Here is a 26074-nt window from a genome sequence, read left to right as displayed (position 1 = left end):
TTTTGAGATGGAGTCCAGCTCTGTTGCCCAGGCTGGAGTGTGGTGGCATGATTGTGGCTCACTGCAATCTCCACCTCCCAGGGTTCAAGCAATTCTTCTGCCTCAGCCTCCTGAGTAGCTGGGACTACAGGTGCATGCCACCACATCTGACTAATTTTTGTATTTTTAACAGAGACAGGGATTTGCCATGTTGGTCAGGCTGGTCTTGAACTCCTGACTTCAGTTGATCCGCTCTCCTTGGCCTCCCAAAGTGACAAAACTTATTTTTAATACATTAACACTGTATTGCTTGATGTACTTAATAAAATGATATATTTAAATTTGGAAAGCCATTGAGAGTCACATAAACCCAATTTTCCAAAGTAAAATTATGGAAGTTAAATTATTGAACCAAAGTCAACACAGCTTCCAATTAGAGAAGGAAGAAGTAGAGTTCCTAGAAAGTGGTCAAGTAATCAGTATTCCAACTTACCATTTCCAAGGGAAGCTGGCTTTGAAGATGCGTGCAATGTCATAACTTGTGACTTAAAGTATGTTGCCTAGTATCAGAGGGGAGACTTGAAAGGCTCACTGTTACCTTGGGAGAAAGGGGCTAAAAAAATTGCATAAGAAAAACATGGAAGTAAATAGCACTCCATCAAAATCTTGACAACTACTCTTGTTATTGTAGGCTTTCCATTTCTGTAGATAAGTTGACCTGTTTCAAGATGGTTTTACCCTCATGTAAGTCCTAAACGTATTTTCTTTCAACTGGACCAGTTGTTACTACCATTCAAATGGTTGTGAGCCTGGTAGGCAAGAACCAGAGATGGCTGGCACAGAAATAATTCTCCTTTCTTGCTTGGCTACCTTAAGTTTATCTTCCTCATTATGGAAATTAAAATTCAGGATGACTTTTAACAGTCTTTTAATTGTGTTTTACCACTTCACTTTTTAAACTAGAGTATCAGTGTGAAGTAAGAGGATTTGTAACAGCCATGTTTCTCTGGTTTCTTAGAAGGATACACATGAGTAATCAATACACAGTAATGAAATGGAACACTTGTGTCGTGGATTTTTCGGATTCAAATTTCACTGGGAGCAAATGCAACAAAAGAAGTTTCCTATCCAAGTCTTGTCTAATAAACAAACCCGACAGTATATTACACAGCAATCTTTCTCAACTCCTGTGGGCTGAGACTGGCTGATTTTCAATGTGTTGCTCTTCAAGTTAATTCTGTAGCTATGTATCTATGCCGTTTACTTGATATTCATTTAAAGTCATACCTTATTCCAAGTTTGATTATTTTCTGCTTTTAATTTTAAGATCTTAGAGTTTTACTCTAATCCCATGATCTTTAAAAGAGTATTTGGAAAAGATACATGCCTATGTTTTTCATATTACCCCCATAAGAAAAGATGCTTGGAAACTTTTTTCAATGAAGAAATAATTCAACTTCATGTGAAATATTAATCAGTGCCAGTATTTCCATATGCTTACGATTTGCTACATTAAAGCATTCATCGATATTCATTAATAATGGTTAGTCCTTTATTCAAGCTGAATGCTGTTCTCTTTCTTTTTTCCCCTAACACACAAACAAGAAAAAGAATATAATCACGGCTTCCAATATTAAAATATAATTTGACAACAGAAAAGTTAAGTCTAATTCTTTTCTTTTCTTACTGTAGCTTGGCTCAGAATATAAATTGGAAGAGGCTTAAAGTCTCAATTTCAATTGGCCTTGCTTATTCTCAGTGCAACCTTGAAATAAATTTATTGTTTTTCATTTATATTTAAGGTCAGATGAAAGATAAGTTAGGATCTATTGCACTGGCTGTAACAACCAATAAAATATTTCACCATAGCCTGGGGAATACCTAGTTACTAATCTGAAATGGTGTGAAACATAGTCCCTTATAGAAGTTACCATTTTGTACTACATCTACATCTTATGTAAGAAAATAATTTATATTCTTATCTGTGGAGCTACTGTTCATATGATAGAGGTAGAATGATATAACAGCTTAGAAATTCTATTAGCTGGGCTATCAGAATTCTATTAGCTGGGTAAGTTGGAGAATAGCAGCATTTAAATGAATAATATTCATTAAAATAAATATTCATATTAAAAGTAAAAACGCTTTCACTAATAAAACAGCCTATACATTTCTTTTCATCTATGTCAGCTATATACATATTTTTAGAACCAAATTGTCTAAAACAAGTGAGGCAAAATTAACAAGTAAATATCTCCCTCCCAATACTATCTTAATATTACCCTGTAGCATATTGATCATTTAATAAATTAATTAATTTTCATTTGAAAATTTATAACCCTTAAAATAATATTTTTGACCTATAATTTATGTGCAACAAATTCACCAATTTTAATTGTATAATTTGATGTGTTTTAACAAATTTATAACACAGTGTTGTAAATCACACCAAAATCATGATACAGAATATTTTCATTCCTCCAAGAAACTCCCTTGCGGTCTTTTGTAGAAAGTGTACTACAAATTTATAGATCTAACAGGCTTTTATTTGTGATCCATGAATCAGGGCAGTTAGAATAAGAGCTCCTGCTGGATAATGGCGGAATGGTAGGTTTTGTCAGGTGGGAACAAGGAAACAGAATAATAGAAAAAAACAACAGATAGACTTTTCAGTTAGCCAGCTTTTGGTTTCACTGATTTTCTTTGTTGTCTTCACTGTTTTTATTTCATTGATTGCTGCTGTTATTCTCTTCTTATTATTTCTTGTGTTTATTGTACTTCTTTTCCTTCAGCTTACTGGATTTAATTAGCTCTTTTGCCTGATTTTCCCCTTTGTCTTAAATTTTTAAAGTTGAATTCTTAAATTATTAATTGAGCCCTTTCATCTATTCTACCATAAGTATTTAATGCTATGCATTTTCCTCTGTGCACCGCTTTTGCTCTACTCTGAAAATTCTGATAATGTTATGTTTTTATCTGGTTTACTTTTATTTTTATTTTTATTTTTTTATTTTATTTATTTATTTATTTTTTTGAGACGGAGTCTCGCTCTGTGGCCCGGGCTGGAGTGCAGTGACCGGATCTCAGCTCACTGCAAGCTCCGCCTCCTGGGTTCCCACCATTCTCCTGCCTCAGCCTCCCGAGTAGCTGGGACTACAGGCGCCTGCCACCTCGCCCGGCTAGTTTTTTGTATTTTTTAGTAGAGACGGGGTTTCACAGTGTTAGCCAGGATGGTCTCGATCTCCTGACCTCGTGATCCGCCCATCTCGGCCTCCCAAAGTGCTAGGATTACAGGCTTGAGTTTTTATTTTTATCTGGTAAGGACACTTCTCATTTTACTTTGTCCTTTGTCCCATGAGGTATTTAGGAAGTGTTGTTTAATTTCCAAATATTTCAGGGATTCTCCAGATACTTTTTAGTTATTGAATTCTAATTTAACTCCATTGTGTTCAGAGGGCTTGATTTTCTGGGATTTCAGTTTTCTTAAGTGTATTGAGATTTGTTTTATAGCCCAGAATACGGTGCATTTTGGCAAATATTCTGTGCACGCATAGAAATAATGTATATTTTGTTATTGTTGAGTGGAGAGTTCATTGGGTCAAGATGATTGACAGTGTTGTTTAAGTCTTTCATACACAGTTCATCCTTGAACAACCCTTGAGAGGTAAAAGTGCCATCTCCTGTGTAGTCAAAAAATCTTTGTGTAACATTTAACTTTCCGAAAACTTAATAGCATAACCTGATGTTGGCCATAAGCCTTACTGGTAGCATAAACAGTTGATTAACACCTATTTGTATGGGACGTGTATTTTATAGAATAAAGTTAGCTAGATAAAACAAAATGTTACTTAAAAAATCATAAGGAAGAAAAAAACGTATCTACTATTCATTAAGTTGAAATGTATCATAAAAGTCTTCATCTTCATTTTCTTTGTGTTAAGTAGGCTGAGGAAGTGGAGGAGTTGGTCTTCCTGTCTCAGAGATGACAGAGGCAGAAGAGGTGGAGGAGGTAGAAGAGGATGCAGGAGATGAAGGCACACTCGGTGTAAATTTTATTGAAAAACATCTGAGTATAAGTGGATCCACACAGTTCAGACTCAAATTATTTAAGGGTCAACTATCCTAACTGATTTTCTGTCTACTTTCCTATCAGTTACCAAGAGACATGGGTTGAAATTGTGTACCATGATTCCCAAGCAAGGAAATCTTCTCATTGGATAGGACAGACAAAAAAAAAAAAGGGCTCTTAAGATGTGAATAAGAATTTAACAGAATGTTAACTACAGAAAGGATATCCTAGAGTTAAAAAGGAAAAATTGGGTCTTTCAAAATGTGAATAAGAGTGCAACAGAATGTTAACTACACAAAGGATATCCTAGAGTAAAATGTGTGTACATTAAATGTTAGCTGCATAAAATTACAGTTTTACCCATTTTCTAACTACAACCATCTTTAAGAAGTGCTTTGGATCATAGATGAGAGTAAGAAGAGATTAGAAATAATGGCATATGGGGATATTTATGCAAATGTCTTACTTTATTATTTTCTTAATGCTGCTTAATATACCTAAAGTTATAGAAGAAAAAAAATAAGGAAATTTAGATTTTGTTGTATTGAGGTAATGTTAAATATCTTGAAGTGTACAGAATGTAACTACAAAAAGTAAAAAAGGTAATAAAAAACCGCCACCACTACCACCAAAAAAATTTCTGCAAAATCAGAAGTATATCAGAAGTAGGGTGGAAATGGGAGATGTGGCAGCTTAAAATGAGGACCAGTTCATGAAGTGCCTGGCAGTCATTCTAAGAGCTTGATATTTTATCCTGATGGCAAAAGGAATCACTGAAGGACTTTAGGGATTGAATTACTGATGGGATAACATATTAACATATGGGATTTGTCAAGACCACTTTGGCAGTTAAATGGAGGATTCAAGGCAAAGAGTAACAATTAGACGTTTAGAACTTATGTAATTGTACTGAAAGTCAATGAAAACCTAAATGGACGGGGGTGGTGTCCAAATTTGGTAAAAGATTTCTGAAGAAAATTCATTTGAGGATCACTTGAAGGTGTATAATTAAATTGAGATTCCAATAAATTTAAATCTAATGAAAAGTTGTAGAAATCAAGCTAAAAATACAAGAATATTCTTATTAAAAGACAGGTATATGCTTTGTTGGTTTTAAATAAATGACTTTTGAACTGCCTATGGAACTTCTGGGTAGAATGCAATAGAGAGCTTGAATTAGAGCTTTAGGGCTTAGCATGGAATCCAGGAAATAGATAAAATTTTTCAAAGAGGGAGGTAAAAGATTTAGGATAGTTATCTAGGCAATGGATGCAAACTAAAGTGACCCTGAGTGGTTCAGGCAGACAACAATCTGTACCAAACTTGGCCACATCATGGTATTTATTTTGGAACAAATTAACAGGTTCTGTTTAATGAGAAGTAAAATTTTACCCAATTGATCTCATGCTGTTTCTGACCAAGATGAAATAAAATGAAAAATCCTAGGCTTACATTTCTGGAATCATTTCCAGTTTGAAATGCTTTGGCTTATGTTTTGGGCCAAATCTCAAAGAGAATTTTTCCCCATGTCTAATTACAGAGAAAAATATAATACAATTTTCTCTAAATTAAATCTATTAACTCTGATATTATAAACACTTTTTTCTCCTCCTCCTCATCAAAAATACAATTTTACAACAAAAGTAGGTATGAACTTGAGGGTTTTGCTTCTTTGGGCAATTGAATGATCTAATTGAATAAGCATCATTAAGTTTAAGAATTCATAATTATTGTGGTATTTCTGCTCAATGACTTTTTTCCCAAGCCTATTAGAGAACCCAAACTCATTCTCGTATCCCCTAATCTCCATTACATCAGCACTGATAAACCACTGTTGAAAATGCTAGCATCAAGAGTACATTGATCTCTTATAGTAGAAGCAATTTCCTGTTTTCAAAAACTTGTAATGAGATTTTTAAAATGCAAACAAACCTAATATATCCACAGGAGAGATTACAGAGTTGGATAAACGCAGATAAACTGACATTTAAACTATTGCAACCGTCTCTAACGTTCTATTGTTAATGTGCTAGCAGGGTTCTCTACTCAGAGGGTGAAAGGCATCTGGGGATAAATAGATATGTTTCCTAAAATATAGCTTCTCACTAAAATTTATACATCATGTACAGTTATTTGACAAGAGAAGACCCTGTCCTTTGCTATAGTCTCTTAATGATTTTAGAGATTAGTTTTGATGTCAACATACATGCATGAGAAATGTATGATTTCTAGGGGACCATTTTTCTAGCATTACAGTATGAGTTATGAGAATACTCAGGACCAACTTTCCACCCCCAAATTAGAGACACATGTTGTTATTTAATTATTGAAGGGCTTCTGGTATGTTAGAATCATTAAGCACAATTTTAGATGTTAAACTTTAAATATTTTCTTCCAGAAATTCAGCAATCTTATCCCCCGCTACCATAATAACCACCATCAGAGATGGTGAAACACACCATCCAGTACTTCAAGCCATCACATGCATTGCAATAATCATAAAAACAAAATAAAGAAGTATGCTCCTACTAAACTTGTTTGATATTTACTTCCTCCCCAACACACATACCATCTGTTTTGTTTTTTTTCCAGTGAGGTCACAACATTTGCTGGGACTTTGCCACCTAACCACTAGGCTAATTAAGTTGTTTCCTTGGGGGTCTCCCCTTTTCCTTCCAATCCATTTACTTCATCTAACATATCTCTGCCGGGTTGATATTCTTAAAAAGGCTCTCTTTCATGATGTTATCAGAACAAGGTGGTCTGCCCTCCATGAACTTTGTATCTAGAATCTAGAAGAGATAAATATGCATGTTAAGTAAGAGAGGAGGGACTAAACCTGCCCAGGACTGATTGAAACATTAAAGAGATAATTATTGATAGTCTGAGAAGAAATATATTTCCTTAGCAACTTTTATCTTACATTTAGATTTACTGAAATCTTCCTCCAAAAAAAGAAAATCTAATTTATTTAACACCAGGACATTTGTATTCCTAACAATAATAGTTAAGCCTCACTTCTTATTTCTTCTGCTCCTCGTAGCACTCTGTTCACTAACACGTTCTTTCATTTATTTTGATAGTTCTCCAAATAGATGTCATACTTCTACCACTCTGTCCATCTGTTGATGGAGTGGTGTCTCCACATTTTTTTTTTTTTTGGCTGTACATCTGATAGGGTGGCCTCAAATATTTCCATGTATGCTTGTCTGATATTCTCAGACAGAAATAGCTACTTGTCTTATGGCTTATTCATCATATCAGTTGGTATAAATCTATGAACTATAGCAAACTATAGCCCTAAATAGGAATCTAATAAATATTCAATAGAACCTCTGACCATATTTATTCTTTGTATTCAAAAAACATTTACTGAAGGTTGACCACCTTGAGGAATTACAGTAAATGTACAATGCTAACAATTATTGAGCTCTTATTTCTCTAAGACATAGTACCCAGAACTTGACATGTACCACATTTCCATTAATCCTCAAAAACACACAAAGATAAGTGTTATTATCCCCATTGACAAGATGGGGAAACTGAGGTACATGGAAACAGAAGAGTTTGCTAATGCAGCACAGCTCAGAATGGTGCACATCTTAAAGCTCAAAGCAATACTGCCTTCTCTTACGTGTACCTCACTTTATATTCATGAGTCTTATTTAGCAAGGACTGCCACAACTATCTATAGGCCCTGGGGCACTATGGAACTTGCCCAAGACCACTGGGGTTTAAGGCACAGCTGAGATTAGGAAACAGCTTTTTAGACTGAACAACTACATTCTTTTCACAGCCCCTCGCTATCTCACAATGATGTCCTTCTTCAGTTAATGATTTTGACTTTCCAATGTTAAGTTACAGTAAAAAACCAACCAACCAAAAAAAATACACCTGTGCAATTTTGCGTGTTTTTAAACAGAATTGTTTCTCGATGTTATGATTTCCCTCAATGCTCTAAGTGCCTACATTTCCCCATTACAAGTCAAGAAAAACTAAATTTACTAACACCCCAATAACTTTATTATGTCACATTACAAAAATCTGTGTCCATAACTCCATTTTTCCAAAGGAACTTCCTTTTTCTGAGCTCTATTGTATGTTTTTAAACGAAATGAAATACAGAAAGCAATGGTTTAGCATGCAGCGTGGATTTGCCAATACTAGTTCACATTAGACCTGCCAGCTAGACCTTATTTTTCACCTGTGAGTCCAACAAATAAATTATAAATGCTGGCACAATATTTATATTATTTTTATAGCCCACAATTTACAACTCTGGCTGTCCTTGAGAGGCTCTGTGTATTTGTTACCGTTCCCCTCCAGGGAGGATTCATCAAATGACGACTCAACATCTGTGCTCTGGGAAAATTCAGGCTCCCTCTACTATATTCCATTTCCCAAGAAACGTTATTATTCCTCATTGATTGTGTAACAGAGGATTAATTATGCTGTCACTTAGTGTATTTACATCCTTGGTGGTTGTATTGGCTCGCTGACTTTAAAAGGGCCAGTGTACGTCCTGCAGAGGGACATATCTGTTTTATAAACTGCCTTCTTGCCGCTTATTGCTACCACACAGGTGCTGTGTCTGTATTTCAAAACAATCAATGGAATGGGAAAAGTCTTCATCAGCTGGCTGTTTTTAACTCTTAAGAGAAACTGGGTTGGTGTGTTTTTCACTAAATTAACCACTGGTGCTGGTGGGGTGCCATGGCTCACACCTGTAATCCCAGCACTTTGGAAGGCCCAGGAGGGAGGATTGTTTTAATCCAGGAGTTCAAGAACAGCTCAGGCAACATTGGGAGACCCCGCCTTTACAAAAAAAATTTTAAAAAATTAGCCAGTGTGGTGGCGTGTGCCTGTAGTCTCAGCTACTTGGGAGGCTGAGGCATGGGGATGTCTTCATCCCTGGAAGTTGAAGCTGCAGTGGGCCTTGATTGTGTCACTGCACTCCAGCCTGGGCAACAGAGAGAGACCCTGTCTCAAAAATAAATAAATAAATAAATATGATACACTGGTGGGCAGTGATTAAGAGTAAGTAACCTAGGCTGGAGTCCCCCAACTTTATCAGTTTTCAGCTCTGTGACTTACTAAGGGAAAGTAACTTAAAAATTCTGTGCCTAAAATGTCCTCAGCTTTAAAAACACAGGTGATAATAATGTCCATATGACACAGAGTGACCAAGATTCAATGAGATAAAGCAAATTACCTAACAGAGTGTCTGGTAACTGACACTCAAAAATGTAGCCATCATTTTATGCAATGAGTATTTCACAGAGATGCTGTTTAGTGAATTCATAAATGTACAGTCACTACAGTGATTGCAAGCTTTTATTGTCTTTTTCAAATGATATATCTAGACTTAATCTTTGTTTATTTATATAGTTTATCTATTTTCCTCAAAAAATAAAAATGACCACAGGTCAAAATATTTCCTCCTATTTTCGATGTACAGACTATGCTTAAATAATGAGTTTTACAACTGTCTAAAAGTAGACCAGTGATTAACCTTGAAATATGATTGTTTCTTTTCACTTGTGTCAGTTAATGGGTTTTTTGGACATGGCCAACATCACCAGACAACTTTGTCTATCTTACTGTCACACTCAACCAAACACTGGGATATCTAAATGACACAATAATGTGGTGTATCTTAGTTCCACCCTAGGCATCAAGGGAAATGCCATTTCATCACTTTCTTATAGTCCTGCAACAGCCTTGTCTCCCCTTTTCATTTGTGCCCTGAAGAAACTAGGGTGTTCTTTTCTTAAACTATAAAAGAACCCATATTGTTAACTTAGTCAACACTCATCAGTAGCCTTCTGTCACTCTTGGGATAAAATCCAAACTCCTTACCACAGCCTACATGGCCTTCTGGAAGTTGATCCTTGCCATTCTGTCTACTCTCTGATCTCCTCTCCTGGTCTTTTTTCCTTGAACACTAAGTTCCAGTCATCCTGATCTTCTTGCTTTTTAAACATACCAAGTTCATGTCTTACCCAGGATCTTTGTACTTTTTCCTTCTCTTAGAAGGCTTTTTACAGATTTTCAAATACCTTCCAAAGTCTTGTCCTCAAGATGTCTGCCAGTATGTTAACTTATCTCCTTTGAAATACCTTCCTTGACCACGGTCTCTAGAATACCCTCTGTTTCCCCATTCCTCCCCATTACCCTGTTTCTTTTCATGGTATTTACCACGATTTGCAATTTTAATAATGTATTTATTAATCTATTTTCATCTGTTTCTTCTGCCGAAACACAATCTATAGAAAGGCAAAGACTTTTCAGTATTTTGTTTATAGCTACATCCATCCAGCCCAGAGCCTAGAGCAGTGAGAGAAGCAGCTCAGAGAAAGTAGGCAGTCAAGAACAGGAATGATCTAAAACAGAGCCTACCTTGTATTTGTAAGTCATAAATATCACTTGATCGCAGAGGGGAGTAACCTCAAAATGTATTATTTAAAAACCTAAAAATCATATTTTTTGTTGTATAGTTTACTGTGCTTTTATTTTCATAAAGATGGCACCTACTGTATTGATGCTAATTTACCTATTTAATTATGCAAACACTATTTAATGAGTTAACCCAAAATGTATATTTTATCATGTGATGCTTAAAATGCTGCTGGATGAAAAATTAAGAGCCATGAATCATTTAAATATATTCAAGGTTATATTATTCAGCTATATAACAAAAGTCTGAACTACTATTTCAGTTAAAGTCAATGACATTCCTTTCACCAAAACAGTGTTTTTACTCTGAGTTTTTTAAAAAACACAATTGTGAGAATGTAAGCTAGTTTGGCTATGGTATCTTATTAATGTCACTGAATTTTAATCAGAACATAGAGTTATGGGGGGCGAAAAACACAATAATTTTTATCTGATGCAATACAGCTAGCTATACTGCAAATAATTAGATCTTAATATCCAAACGTGAAAATTCAGTATAAGTGAACTTAAAATAGTATTTGAGAACAAACCAGTAAAACAAAATGAAATTCGTACTACAATTGTGACCTTAAGCTATGTATATTAGAGTGATTACTCTCTACTGTCCTGAGTATGCAATCAACCTGAAATGTAGAACAACTTAGTACTTCCTAAAACTTATTTCCTCCAAGGTTAAATTACAGGTCTGTCCCTTTATAATACGTTCATCACGGTACATTTCAACAAAAACAGTATAGGCTCTAACAAAACATTAAGGATAAAGCTCCTTTCATTAAAGAAGAATTTGAATAATATCCCCAATAATCTGAGAGAATGTAGATATAGATTTGTCAATATATGAACAGAATCTTATAGAAATAACAAAATTTCCAGAAATAATTATAATCTGCTTAAAAATAAGAACCACCTCCTTATAAAAGTTCTCCCCACCCCATGAGAGATGGATTGAAGGAATGAAGGAGTCATGCTTTCATTCTATAATTCTTCATTGATTATCTTTTTTGTCTCCACATCCCGGACAAGGTGTTGGGAATCAAAGATAAGCAATCCCTAGAGGCTCTCAGTATTTGCTAGGTGAGCTGGATATGCATGCCTAATTAAAGCACGTCTCTCCCTGTAACTCTAAGAAGAGGTGCGCCTCCCGGGATCTGCTAGGAATTGCCTATATTCTTCTCCGAATGTGGTCAACACTTAGGGCTGTACCTTATAATTTAGCACTTAATGAAATATCTTGTCCAGTGTCTAGATGCATTGTTCTTTATTCTCAATTCATACTTTGTAATGTGCAACCATGCTTTATTAGTATTTTATTTATTTATTTAAAACACCCAGTACGATAAAAGACTGACAGTGGACACCAATCAAACAAAAAGATCATGACATATACAATCTAGGTCATAGTACAGGGAAGTCACCCTTCATATTAGAATATCAAAGGAAGAATTCTATATCATATCATCTTTGAGCACGTACTTAAAATCAAATTTCAGAATTCCAGATTTCTCTTCTTTTAAAAGAGAAAAGTTCTCTACATTGCTTATCATTATCAAGTTCTTACTTTACTTATTCATTTTGTTTATTGAAATCTTCCCTCATAGAATGTAAGCTCCATGGGACAGGGATTTTTCTCCAATTTATTTACTGTCCTATCCCAAATTACTAAAAAAGTGCCTGGCACATAGAAGGTACTCAATAAACATCTGTAGAACGAATAAAGGAAGGAATAATTCCTATTTTCAAAACAAGCCAGAAGAATGTTATTGATGTAATCTACATTATACATATGGAGAGATGCACATATAGGAAATACATATATGTATAGGATACATAGGGAAATATATATATATAAATGGGAGACATGTCTATATAAATGGGAGATATATATATATATACACACACACATATATATAAGCAAATGAAAGAACAAACTCTCATAAGGTCAATAAATGAACAAAACTTAATGACAGGACATAGGTCAATGGAATGTCCTGACATACTTCCTCAGTACTAACATGTGTATAAAATAGCCTAGTATTTTGGAAATCAGACTGCATTTTTAAATTCATTTGTACATGTAATATGATGGCATTCTAATTGTTTTTCTCCCCATCTAAAGGCTATTAGTCATTTTACAGCCTGTGTGTCCCAATTGATGCTTTATTAGAATTGAGGAAGTATGTTCATTTGCTGTGTATTGATAATCAGTATCATGTTATTCTCATGCTATAACCATGGTAAGCATCCCTGACACTGGCAATATGAATAGGTATGATGTCCAGAGGAAGGTACTTTCTTTGTAGAATTTTGTCAACAATTCAGATGCTGCCCCTGGGTAGCTACTATATGTTGTTGTATAATGTAGTCCTGGGAGGTAGTTATTTTTACATAATATTAGTTAAATAGGAAAGACTCGACTCAAATTTTATTAATTTTATTGCAACACTTTAAAAAAAAAGCATAAAAATGCTAACTAAATAGCAGAAGGGCAGTAATTTTCTTTCATATTACCACACTAAATTTAAGTAAAACACCAGTAGGATAGCAAACAAAAGAAACAGAAATGTCCAGGTACAAACTACTTTCTGTTTTGATGGATACTCAATGTGTTATGATGTTAGATGGTGAACACAGAATTTGTTAAACACTCACTATATGGTGGGTTCTTTGAAAGGTGCTATTCATTTATTGTGATCCCTGCTTTGTGGATGAGGAGACTGAGACTGAGAGAGGTAACTCATCCAGGGTCATACTTACAGTCAGCAGTGGAGCCAGGATTGGAATTAAGATGCCCCTTCATTCAGCTTTAGGGTACTTGCTCTCTTCTTTACAGTGCTGGTTTAATTTGAAAGCAGCCTAAGGCCAGTCCAGGAGCTACCTGCAGGAGCAAGATTCATAGACATGCAACCTGTATAGTCTCACTTAGAAACCCCCACCCCGCCGATGTCCGCTCCTATCCTCATTGCATTCCCCTCCCCCAACCTAGTTTAAGGCTCTGCTATCACTATTTTGACAATTTTAAATTCTTAATAACTTTGAATAAGCAAACTTGCGTTTTCATTTTGCACTGAACTTTCTAAATTAAATAACCGATTCTATTCAGTATAGAAATTTCACAGAATACTTTCACCTCGGTTATTGTTATTGAATTATTTTCCTTTCGAAAAAGATATACAAGCAGACTGAATTTTCCTCCGTATATGGGTATGAATTAGCAATTTGTTCCTGTAATTCCATTTCTAATCTACATCATTTCAAACTGACTCTACTAGGCATAGACTCTTTGGTCAGTTTTTTGGGGGTCTTCAGTCCTTCTTAAGGTTGGCCTATAGATCAACCCTTTTTTTTTCTCTTTTTCAGAAGGTTTATCACAGAGTTCTCTCCTTTTTCAGCTAATTTCCTCCCTCAGATTGTGACTGAGGCTATTAATTCAATTATTTATTAAAAAGTAATGAAAAAACCTTACTACAAAAGTTGCACACTGTCACCAGCACATTCTTCAAAGAGCAGTTGCAAGTTGACCTTTTGATCAAAAGAAATGCACCAACCTGATGCTGCACTTACTCTTGCAGTTGTTCCTGTTATATTATTTATTTCATCTCTTTTTGGCCAGCTGGAGTTATAATATGCTTTGAGTTGCTAAAGGGGCTTTTAAGAAAGCAAGATAAATGCATTTATGTCATATGGAGGTTGCGTGCTAATTACTAATCTGACAGGGTGTAATAACAATACAAAAGCATCAGTGAAGAGAAAAAAATGAGCAGAATATGCAATTATTTTATGAAAGAGTTTCTTTCCTGGAGGGAGAAATCTGCACGTTTACCATCTGTAGCAAAGGAGATGTTGAACTACATAAGTGAATTACCCTAGCTCTGAGTTCATGTGTATATGTAATGGGATGAACTCGAAATGACATTAAGTAATTTCATTATTGTCAAAAATACAAATAAAGAACACTAAAAGGCATGACTAACATAGTGAACTCCAAAGATGGATTTTCAAAGTTTTGCAAAGGGCTACAGTAATTTATATGAGAAATCAAATGTGATATAAAGTAATATACATTTTCCCAGATTACAAAAATATATATTGCATAAAGCTATCATTATTCTTCATAACGCATGTGAACAGAATATCCACAATATGCTGTAAGGAAAAGGAATCAGTCCATTAACACTGCAGTGTAAGAGTCAGAAGTTTCATTTCTCATAACACATTTAGTAACAGAGTTAAATAATCTGGAAAATGGCTCTGGTTAATATTTAGAAAGAATCTTACTTTAAATGACCATAGTGCAAAAGGGTTTTCATGACAGCCTCAAACATAACATTGAAGTGTTTACCTCAGTCTCTGTAAGTCTCTTTCAAGGACTTTCCAAAAAAATAAAAATAGTTACTCTTCCCCAAATAGTTGCCATGTTAATGGAGAATAGAAATATTACTTCAACAATACCATGTAATATTTCTCCATCCTTAAAAGTACAAATTTTTGTCTTTCTGTTTTTAACATTCAGGGTGCTAAATAATCCATATGCTATATGTTTACTCTTTTAATGGGAACAAATGCACTTTAAAGATATGGAGACACACACATGTATTAATCTTTACTGGCCTGTGAATCCTAACAGCCAGTAGTATCACGTCTCTCTTTTGTAAGGTCAGAACAACTCCACCTCTATCCTCTTAGCATTCCGATTGGGTCTGCAAATTAAATTTACAAAAATTAGACTAACAGGAGGAAAGCAAAATGTAAGTTTTATATGGCATGGGAGCCCTCATTAAAAAAAAAAAAAAAAAAAAAAAAGACTGAAGACCTAAAGAAGCAGTTAGAATCTATTACTTATATAGAGTGAATAAGACAAAGAGTAGTAAAAGCGAAGAAGCAACTAAATTATATATGGAGACTTCAGAGTTATATTGGCAGTGTCTGCATAGAATTCTCTCAGTTTCGACTTCCCGTCCTTGAGGATGAGGACGTTGCCTCTTTCTAATATAGGAAGAGCACCTTTCACATGGGAATTTCTTGTTCTGCTTCTGAGAAACAGCACAAGGTCAATGTGATCTTTTCACATCTGCTATTTTTCAAGTGTCTTTAACTTAAATAGTCAATATGCAGGAATAGCACATTTTAACCCCTTCACCATCCACCTAGAGCACTCAGACAGCTGCAGAGAACTGTTGAAAAGATTATGCTTTAGCTTGGGCTACATGCCAGAACTATGATTAAAAGATTGGAAGAGAAGCATGTTTAGGAAAAAGAAGTGCCTTCAATTACCTATGCTGTTGTCGCCTTTACTCTTTCTTTCTCCTGAGATTATTTCATGACTTCAGGTATGCCTTGCATACTTATTTAATTTTGTGATATGTTTGTTTTGTAATTTTTTAAAAAACTTATGAAATAGAGTCAAACATTAATTGTATTTAGTAGATGTCTCTGAGCTCTAATGTAAGTGACTTGTGTTGTGGTACCAAGGAGCAGTATTCTTCCCTTACAGACTGTCCATACATGACATCAATTTATTAGGTTGGTGCAAATGTAATTGCGGTCGGACTGTGAATTTTAAATCATTACAACTAGGCTCAAACACATCTTTATTAGTCAAAATAGCAACCATTACAATCAACACATTTTTGCCAGTGAGAAATAAGTGTGTTTATTCTTATAGCGTAAAAATAATGCTTCGGGATTTGACAAACTCTTGGAAAACATGTTCTGAATCCTGCTGGTTGTGGAAGCATTTTTCACAGTTGTCGAGATACCTGAAGAAGTGGTAGTCAGTTGGCGAGAGGTCATGTGAATATGGCAGATGAGGCAAAACTGTGTAACCCAATTCATTCAACTTTTGAAGCATTGGTTGTGCACTGAACGTGTGGTCGGGCATTGCCATAGAGAAGAAATGAGCCCTGTTGACCAATGCTGGCTGCAGGCATTGCAGTTTTCAGTGCGTTTCATCAATCTGTTGTGCATACTTTTCAGATACAGTGGTTTCACTGGGATTCAGAAACTGTAGTGGATGAGACTGGCAGCACACCAACAAACAGTGACTATGATCTTTTCTTGGTGCAAGTTTGGCTTTGAGACGTGCTTTGGAGCCTCTTCTTGATCTAACCACTGAGCTGATCATTGCGGTTGTTGTATAAAATCCACTTTTCATCAAGTCATGAATTTTTTTTTTTTTTTTTTTTTTTAGTTTTTCTTTTTTTTTTTCTTTTGAGACAGTATCTTGTTCTCTCACCCAGGCTGGAGTGCAGTGGCCTGATCTCGGCTCCCTGCAACCTCCACCTCCTGGGTTCAAGCAACTCTCCTGTCTCAGTCTCCCGAGTAGCTGGGAGGGACTACAGATGCAAGCCACCCCACCCGGCTAATTTTTGTATTGTTAGTAGTGATGGGGTTTCGCCTATTGGTCAGGCTGATCTCGAACTCCTGACGTCAGGTGATCCAGGCACCTTGGCCTCCCAAAGTGTTGGGATTATAGGCATGAGCCGCCACGCCCGGCCACGCATGTCACATCTGATCAAGAAACGCTTAATTGCTGTTGCACAGAATAAGAGAAGACAACACTTTAAGACAATGATTTCTTTGATTTTCTTTCAGCTCATGAGGCACCCAATTACGGAGCTTTTTCACTTTTCCAGTTTGCTTCAAATGCTGAATGACCATAGAATGGTCGACACTGAATTCTTCAGCAACTCCTTGTGTAGCTATAAGAGGATCCCCTTCAACGATTGCTCTCAACTGGTTGTTGTCAACTTCCAATGACCTGCCACTACGCTCCTCATTTTCAAAGCTCTCCTCCGTTTCAAAACTTCTTGACCCACCACTACAGTTCACGTTCCTTAGCAGTTCCTGGGCTAAATATGTTGTTGATGTTGTGAATTGTCTCCGCTGCTTTATGACCCATTTTGAACTTGAATAAGAAAATCGTGGCTGGGCGCGGTGGCTCACGCCTGTAATCCCAGCACTTTGGGAGGCTGAGGAGGGTGGAACCTGAGGTCAGGAGGTTGAAACCATCTTGGCCAACATGGTGAAACCTGTCTCTACTGAAAATACAAAATTAGCTGGGCATGGTGGTGGGCACCTGTAGTCCCAGCTACTCAGGAGGCTGAGGCAGGAGAATTGCTTGAACCAGAGAGTTGGAGGTTGCAGTGAGCCAAGATCACACCACTGCACTCCAGCCTGGCGACATAGCAAGACTCTGTCTCAAAAAAAAAAAAAAAAAAAAAAAAAAAAAAAGGAAACTCACTTGGATTTGCTTTTTGTCTAACATCATTTCCATAGGCTAAAATAAATATGAAATAAACAAGTAATAAGTCATTAGCAAAAAAACGTAAAGTGAGAAATGCACATTAAAATGATGTAAACATAACCACATTTATTTAAGAATATGTTCCAATATCAAACAGCAAATTTCAGCAATGCAAAAACCGCAATTACTCTTGCACCAACCTGCACCGTCTGCATTTTCCACAGTAAATATTTCTGAGAAGAAAACAAAAATAATATTATCTGAAAATAATTTATAAAGCAGTTTTTAAATTGTAATTCCATCTTTGGGTATTTTTCTTTGTGCTGATGTATGTCTTCTTCTAATTCCACATATGTCTAACTCTTATGACTGTACAATTCATAATTTGAAAAATTACTTAAATATATGCATTTACTATAATAGCCCTGTAAGTTGCAAAAAAAACCAGTACGCCATATAGTTTATGCAACATGACATAAGTTTTATAAAAAGTACATGTAAACATGCATAAAGAAATCCAGAAACATGTATTATGTACAAAAATATGTGATGTATCCAGTGGAGCTTAATCCTACCAGTGTTATCACCATTTGTAAACGTTTAGAAGACTGGGATCCAATCTGCTCAACTAGATTTTTTAAGTAAGTAGGACGGATCACTGCTTATTAAGCACACAATATAAAAAAGGCACGTTTGTCTTGCTTGGTTGATTTCATGCTCGTAGAGTAAGCAAAAAGGAAATGTGCCATCAGGCAGGTGAACAGTATCTCTCATATGTGAACCTTTTGAGAACTGGATGAGTTTTTAGTTATCCCGTATTATGTTAGTCTCATGTTTCTTTACTTTTCTTTTTTTATTGAATCTGGTTTCCTGAAAGCTTCTCTCTGAATATGTTTAAGGATGAACTCATTGACCATTTCTTCTTTCATTCATCTGGATTATTCAGCATCTTGGAAATAATGACAGAAAATAAGCATGATTCTAATTTCAATATTGCTTTATTTAAAACTTCAAATTCATTTTATTGATGACAATGGATATTTCAAGAAGATGTACATGAGTCATCCCCTAGCCCAGTGATAAAGTGGGAGAAGGTGAAAATGCAGTAATTTCCTTCCTCCTTTCCTTCTGCACCAATTCCCAATCCCCTTAGAATTCTCTTGTGCTATGTAGAAAAGGACACATAGGGCTTCACATAGGTGAGGCAGAATTTCTTTTCTGAATTTTTGAACATTTGAAGTGTTTCATTCCCCAGAGTATTCACCGTGGCATCACTTTTAAGTCCCTAGCTGTCTCACATTGTGATGTTTCTTGCCCAAGCTCAAGTTTTGTACGATGCCTTATTTTCCTGTGATCATCTTCATATGAATGTTTCAAGGAGGTTTACAATTACATCAGTAATGAGGGCTGAATATTATCACTACTTCAGTCAAAACTATTTTTGAGCATCAAAAAAGCTTGATTTATATCATGTATTAGTGTATTTCTTTTGAACAATGGAACTGCTTAAATCTGAGAAATAGCTTTTGGTGTAGTATAAGCCACATTTCTGGTTATCATATTCTATTACTATAACATGATTTTTTGGTAAGAAATAACTTATTAAACATAATCAAAAGTCCATTACTGAGAGTTGTGACATAGAACAGTGTTACTATTCTGCTCAGTATACTGCCACCTATTTTGTTGTAGGTGAAATTCATTAAGAGAGAATTTCAACTGTCATGTCATAAGAGAGGTAAAATTTTTTTCAGCTAAGACCTGATTTCCTTAAACATTTACTATCTTTAAAATATCATGGTCTATCTCTGTAGATTATGACACACATTCTGTAGAGTCAGAATTTATCTTCCTTTTCAAATTTGAATAAGGCCAAACTGTTTTCCAATGAAAAGCAAGATATTTAATAAGATTGTTGGTTAAGAACTGAGTATTAATATATTCTAAAAGTCCTTTTAGAACTCTGTTTAGAATTTTAGAAATAATGTAGTCAAAAGATTCTTTGCCTACATTATTTCATTTCCAATGGAATCCCATAGCAACTGTGTTATTGTCCCCATTTCACAAGAAATGCAGATTCATATACAGTAAAAGGTAGGGCCAAAACCAAAGTATATGCGCATCTTACAGTTGTGTGATTATTAATGAGCAACATAATTTTGATGCATACTTTATGGTACTTTTTATTTTCAATATAATGGAAGAAATGTTACTCCAAATAAAATTGATCACAGCTTAGTGTCATGTTTCTCTCATGAGATCTTCCCTTCTAATTTTATCTTATCTATTCACTTTTTAAAAAACCCTTTTATATTCTCTACCCCACCTCAGGGCTCATTTCTACATCATAGTTTTCCAGGTACATTGCCCACTTAAAATATGTTCATGTTGTTACTAATTCTGAGTTCATATTCTCAAGAGAAGAAAGTTGATAGACTATATTCATATTTTAGTGTGATATCAGAACATAATGGCACTGGTCGATCTGTTTGTTTTGTTGTGGCCTCTTGAGTTACATTTGTTTCTGGTACAATCAGCTTAGGTTGAATATAAAGGATCATGCGTCAAACATTGTTACCTAAAATTTATCCCCTTCACTAGGTATCTATAGGACAATCATGGACACCTGGAATAAGCAATGGGAAAGAGGGGGTGAAGTGAGCAGATGATGGGTGAATATTTTTCTTGATATTTAAAATGATAAAACTTAATCAGGAATGTCATATTTTAAATGATAAGCTGCATTAGAAGACGTAGCACTTGATCATGGTGGATAAGCTTTTTGATGTGCTGCTGAATCCGGTTTGCCAGTATTTTATTGAGGATTTTTGCATCGATGTTCATCAGGGAGATTGGTCTAAAATTCTCTTTTTTTGTTGTGTCTCTGCCAGGCTTTGGTATCAGGATGATGCTGGCCTCATAAAATGAGTTAGGGAGGATTCCCTCTTTTTCTATTGATTGGAATAGTTTCAGAAGGAATGGTACCAGCTCCTCCTTGTACCTCTGGTAGAATTCAGCTGTGGATCCATCTGGTCCTGGGCTTTTTTCGGTGGGTAGGCTATTAATTGTTGCCTCAATTTCAGAGGCTGTTATTGGTCTATTCAGGGATTCAACTTCTTCCTGGTTTAGTCTTGGAAGAGTGTACGTGTCCAGGAAATTATCCATTTCTTCTAGATTTTCTAGTTGATTTGCGTAGAGGTGTTTATAGTATTCTCTGATGGTAGTTTGTATTTCTGTGGGGTCGGTGGTGATATCCCCTTTATCATTTTTTATTGCGTCTATTTGATTCCTCTCTCTTTTCTTCTTTATTAATCTTGCTAGCGGTCTGTCAATTTTGTTGATCTTTTCAAAAAACCAACTCCTGGATTCATTGATTTTTTGGAGGGTTTTTTGTGTCTCTATCTCCTTCAGTTCTGCTCTGATCTTAGTTATTTCTTGCCTTCTGCTAGCTTTTGAATGTGTTTGCTCTTGCCTCTCTAGTTCTTTTAATTGTGATGTTAGAGTGTCAATTTTAGATCTTTCCTGCTTTCTCTTGTGGGCACTTAGTGCTATAAATTTCCCTCTACACACTGCTTTAAATGTGTCCCAGAGATTCTGGTATGTTGTATCTTTGTTCTCATTGGATTCAAAGAACATCTTTATTTCTGCTTTCATTTCGTTATGTACCCAGTAGTCATTCAGGAGCAGGTTGTTCAGTTTCCACGTAGTTGAGCAGTTTTGATTGAGTTTCTTAGTCCTGAGTTCTAGTTTGATTGCACTGTGGTCAGAGAGGCAGTTTGTTATAATTTCTGTTCTTTTACATTTGCTGAGGAGTGCTTTACTTCCAATTATGTGGTCAATTTTGGAATAAGTGTGATGTGGTGCTGAGAAGGATGTATATTCTGTTGACTTGGGGTGGAGAGTTCTATAGATGTCTATTAGGTCCACTTGGTGCAGAGATGAGTTCAATTCCTGGATATCCTTGTTAACTTTCTGTCTTGTTGATCTGTCTAATGTTGACAGTGGAGTGTTGAAGTCTCCCATTATTATTGTATGGGAGTCTAAGTCTCTTTGTAAGTCTCTAAGGACTTGCTTTATGAATCTGGGTGCTCCTGTATTGGGTGCATATATATTTAGGATAGTTAGCTCTTCCTGTTGGATTGATCCCTTTACCATTATGTAATGGCCTTCTTTGTCTCTTTTGATCTTTGATGGTTTAAAGTCTGTTTTATCAGAGACTAGGATTGCAACCCCTGCTTTTTTTTGTTCTCCATTTGCTTGGTAGATCTTCCTCCATCCCTTTATTTTGAGCCTATGTATGTCTCTGCATGTGAGATGGGTCTCCTGAATACAGCAGACTGATGGGTGTTGACTCTTTATCCAGTTTGCCAGTCTGTGTCTTTTAATTGGAGCGTTTAGTCCATTTACATTTAAGGTTAATATTGTTATGTGTGAACTTGATCCTGCCATTATGATATTAACTGGTCATTTTGTTCACTTCATCCCTGGGATGCAAGGCTGGTTCAACATTCGCAAATCAATAAACTTAATCCAGCATATAAACAGAACCAAAGACAAGAACCACATGATTATCTCAATAGATGCAGAAAAGGCTTTTGACAAAATTCAACAGCCCTTCATGCTAAAAACGCTCAATAAATTCGGTATTGATGGAATGTACCTCAAAACAATAAGAGCTATTTATGACAAACCCACAGCTAATATCATACTGAATGGGCAAAAACTGGAAAATTTCCCTTTGAAAACTGGCACAAGACAGGGATGCCCTCTCTCACCACTCCTATTCAACATAGTGTTGGAAGTTCTGGCTAGGGCAATCAGGCAAGAGAAAGAAATCAAGGGTATTCAGTTAGGAAAAGAAGTCAAATTGTCCCTGTTTGCAGATGACATGATTGTGTATTTAGAAAACCCCATCGTCTCAGCCCAAAATCTTCTTAAGCTGATAAGCAACTTCAGCAAAGTCTCAGGATACAAAATTAATGTGCAAAAATCACAAGCATTCTTATACACCAGTAACAGACAAGCAGAGAGCCAAATCAGGAATGAACTTCCATTCACAATTGCTTCAAAGAGAATAAAATACCTAGGAATCCAACTTACAAGGGATGTAAACGACCTCTTCAAGGAGAACTACAAACCACTGCTCAGTGAAATCAAAGAGGACACAAACAAATGGAAGAACATACCATGCTCATGGATAGGAAGAATCAATATCGTGAAAATGGCCTTACTGCCCAAGGTTATTTATAGATTCAATGCCATCCCCATCAAGCTACCAATGAGTTTCTTCACCGAATTGGAAAAAACTGCTTTAAAGTTCATATGGAACCAAAAAAGATCCCACATTGCCAAGACAATCCTAAGTCAAAAGGACAAAGCCGGAGGCGTCACGCTACCTGACTTCAAACTATACTACAAGGCTACAGTAACCAAAACAGCATGGTACTGGTACCAAAACAGAGATATAGACCAATGGAACAGAACGGAGCCTTCAGAAATAATGCCACACATCTACAACCATCTGATCTTTGACAAACCTGAGAGAAACAAGAAATGGGGAAAGGATTCCCTATTTAATAAATGGTGCTGGGAAAATTAGCTAGCCATAAGTAGAAAGCTGAAACTGGATCCTTTCCTTACTCCTTATACGAAGATTAATTCAAGATGGATTAGAGACTTAAATGTTAGACCTAATACCATAAAAACCCTAGAAGAAAATCTAGGTAGTACCATTCAGGACATAGGCATGGGCAAGGACTTCATGTCTAAAACACCAAAAGCAACGGCAGCCAAAGCCAAAATTGACAAATGGGATCTAATTAAACTAAAGAGCTTCTGCACAGCAAAAGAAACTACCATCAGAGTGAACAGGCAACCTACAGAATGGGAGAAAATTTTTGCAATCTACTCATCTGACAAAGGGCTAATTTCCAGAATCTACAAAGAACTCAAACAAATATACAAGAAAAAAACAAACAACCCCATCAAAAAGTGGGGAAAGGATATGAACAGACATTTCTCAAAAGAAGACATTCATACAGCCAACAGACACATGAAAAAATGCTCATCATCACTGGCCATCAGAGAAATGCAAATCAAAACCACAATGAGATACCATCTCACACCAGTTAGAATGGCAATCATTAAAAAATCAGGAAACAACAGGTGTTGGAGAGGATGTGGAGAAATAGGAACACTTTTACACTGTTGGTGGGATTGTAAACTCGTTCAACCATTATGGAAAACAGTATGGCGATTCCTCAAGGATCTAGAACTAGATGTACCATATGACCCAGCCATCCCACTACTGGGTATATACCCAAAGGATTATAAATTATGCTACTACAAAGACACATGCACACGTATGTTTATTGCGGCACTATTCACAATAGCAAAGACTTGGAATCAACCCAAATGTCCATCAGTGACAGACTGGATTAAGAAAATGTGGCACATATACACCATGGAATACTATGCAGCCATAAAAAAGGATGAGTTTGCGTCCTTTGTAGGGACATGGATGCAGCTGGAAACCATCATTCTTAGCAAACTATCACAAGAAGAGAAAACCAAACACCGCATGTTCTCACTCATAGGTGGGAACTGAACAATGAGCTCACTTAGACTCGGGAAGGGGAACATCACACACTGGGGCCTATCATGGGGAGGGATTGCATTGGGGAGTTATACCTGATATAAATGATGAATTGATGGGTGCTGACGAGTTGATGGGTGCAGCACACCAACATGGCACATGTATACATATGTAACAAACCTGCATGTTATGCACATGTACCCTAGAACTTAAAGTATAATAAAAAAATAAAAAATAAAAAAAAAAAAAAAAAGAAGACATAGCACTGCTAGGAATGACAAATGGCAAATGCTTCATTCAGGGCTCAATTTTTATTTGATACTGAGAGCTCATACTGCCACTCAGATAAGCTCATTACAGAAAACTTTCAAAATGGAATCCTTTGTAATCCCTGGAAATTCCCTGAGAGGACCTCTGGATGAGGATACTCCACTGTTACCTAAGCCTTCTTCCATCTCTACAATTTATATTCTTAGTTGCATTTCTGTAAGATTTTGTACTACAGAACACTTTAAAGTATAACCACAGCATTTTTGCTGTTCTAATACAAACTTGACTTTTTTATCTGAAGAGCAGAGATCGAGAAATATAAGCAGTTTGTAAAAGGTCATCTAACCAAGGAGAGCTATGAATTCAAATACCTGTTTTATCATATCTGTTAGTGTTCCTTAAACCACCCTTCTTCTGTCCAAAGCTAAATTTAAAAATATTCTAAATAATTGGACACACCTGTTATTCAATTTGTTTGGAAACGAAGTGAACTAACTGAATACCCTGATTTCTGAAGATATTTTATATATCAATTCTTTGGATAGTTAATTTTCAATATTGGGGAAACAGTAAGCTACATTATAATGAAAACCAAAACTTGTTTGAAATCTTTCTTTGATTCATAAGAAACTGCGGTGACACTTTTATGAACATTTTTGCTGTGTTCAGAGTGCTGCTTCTTCCATAATTTATAAATTGAAGCCTAATTTCTGATGTGGCAGTATTAAGAGGTAGGGCTTTTAGGAGGTGATTAGGTCATGAAGGCTCTATCCTCATAAAGGGGGTAGTGTTCTTATAAAAGAGGCTTGAGGGTGACCTTTTGCCCTTCCATCATGTGCGAACACAGCCATAAGGCACCGTCTAGGAGAAGCAGACCCTTACCAGAGTCTGAATCTGCTGGTGCTTCGATTTGGACTTTCTGGTCTTCAGAACTGCGAGCAGTAAGTTTCTATTGTTTATAAATTACCAAGTCGAAGGTATTTTGCTATAACAGTCAAAACGGACCAAGACAGAAATTGGTACAAAGAAATGGGGGTACTGTATTTGCTCTAAGAAATACCTTAAAATGTGGAGTGGCCTTGGAACTGGTTAATTGGTAGAGGCTGGAGGTACATACTAGAAAAAGCCTACATCATCATGAATGGAGCATTAAGGGCGATTTAGGGGAGGGCTCAGAAGAGAGCTATAGAGAAAGTCTCAGTCTTCTTAAGAGATTGCCGGAGTGGTCGTGTGATCATGTTGGTAGGAATATGGATAGTGAAGACCATTCTGGTGAAGTTTCAGCTGTAACTAAGCAACATGTTATTGGAAACTGAAGGAGAGGCCATCCTCTTTATAAAGTGGAAAAGAACTTGGATGAATTGTGTTAGTGCTCTAGCGCTTTGTAGAAGGAGAAACTTACAAGTGATGAAACTGGATATTTAGCAGAATAAATATCTAAGCAAGGTGTTGAGAGGTTGAG

At 36.0% G+C, this 26074-nt stretch overlaps 1 long non-coding RNA gene across 1 annotated transcript in view; it reads right to left on the bottom strand.

Annotated features, from left to right (window-relative positions):
• Positions 1 to 13164: 13164 nt before the first annotated feature.
• LOC111547153 overlaps positions 13165 to 26074 on the bottom strand; it is a 23116-nt gene continuing 10206 nt past the window's right edge. The window contains exons 3-4 of the long non-coding RNA XR_002733039.2: positions 13968 to 14149; positions 13165 to 13379 (exon numbers count right to left, since the gene is read on the bottom strand). This is a non-coding gene — a long non-coding RNA (uncharacterized LOC111547153). The remainder of the gene's footprint in view (positions 13380 to 13967; positions 14150 to 26074) is intronic.

Source organism: Piliocolobus tephrosceles, chromosome 4 (assembly GCF_002776525.5).
Source record: "Piliocolobus tephrosceles isolate RC106 chromosome 4, ASM277652v3, whole genome shotgun sequence".
In the NCBI taxonomy this organism is placed as follows: domain Eukaryota; kingdom Metazoa; phylum Chordata; class Mammalia; order Primates; family Cercopithecidae; genus Piliocolobus; species Piliocolobus tephrosceles.
The sequence above is the reverse complement of the archived record's forward strand: the minus strand, read 5'-3'. Positions and strand labels throughout refer to the sequence as shown.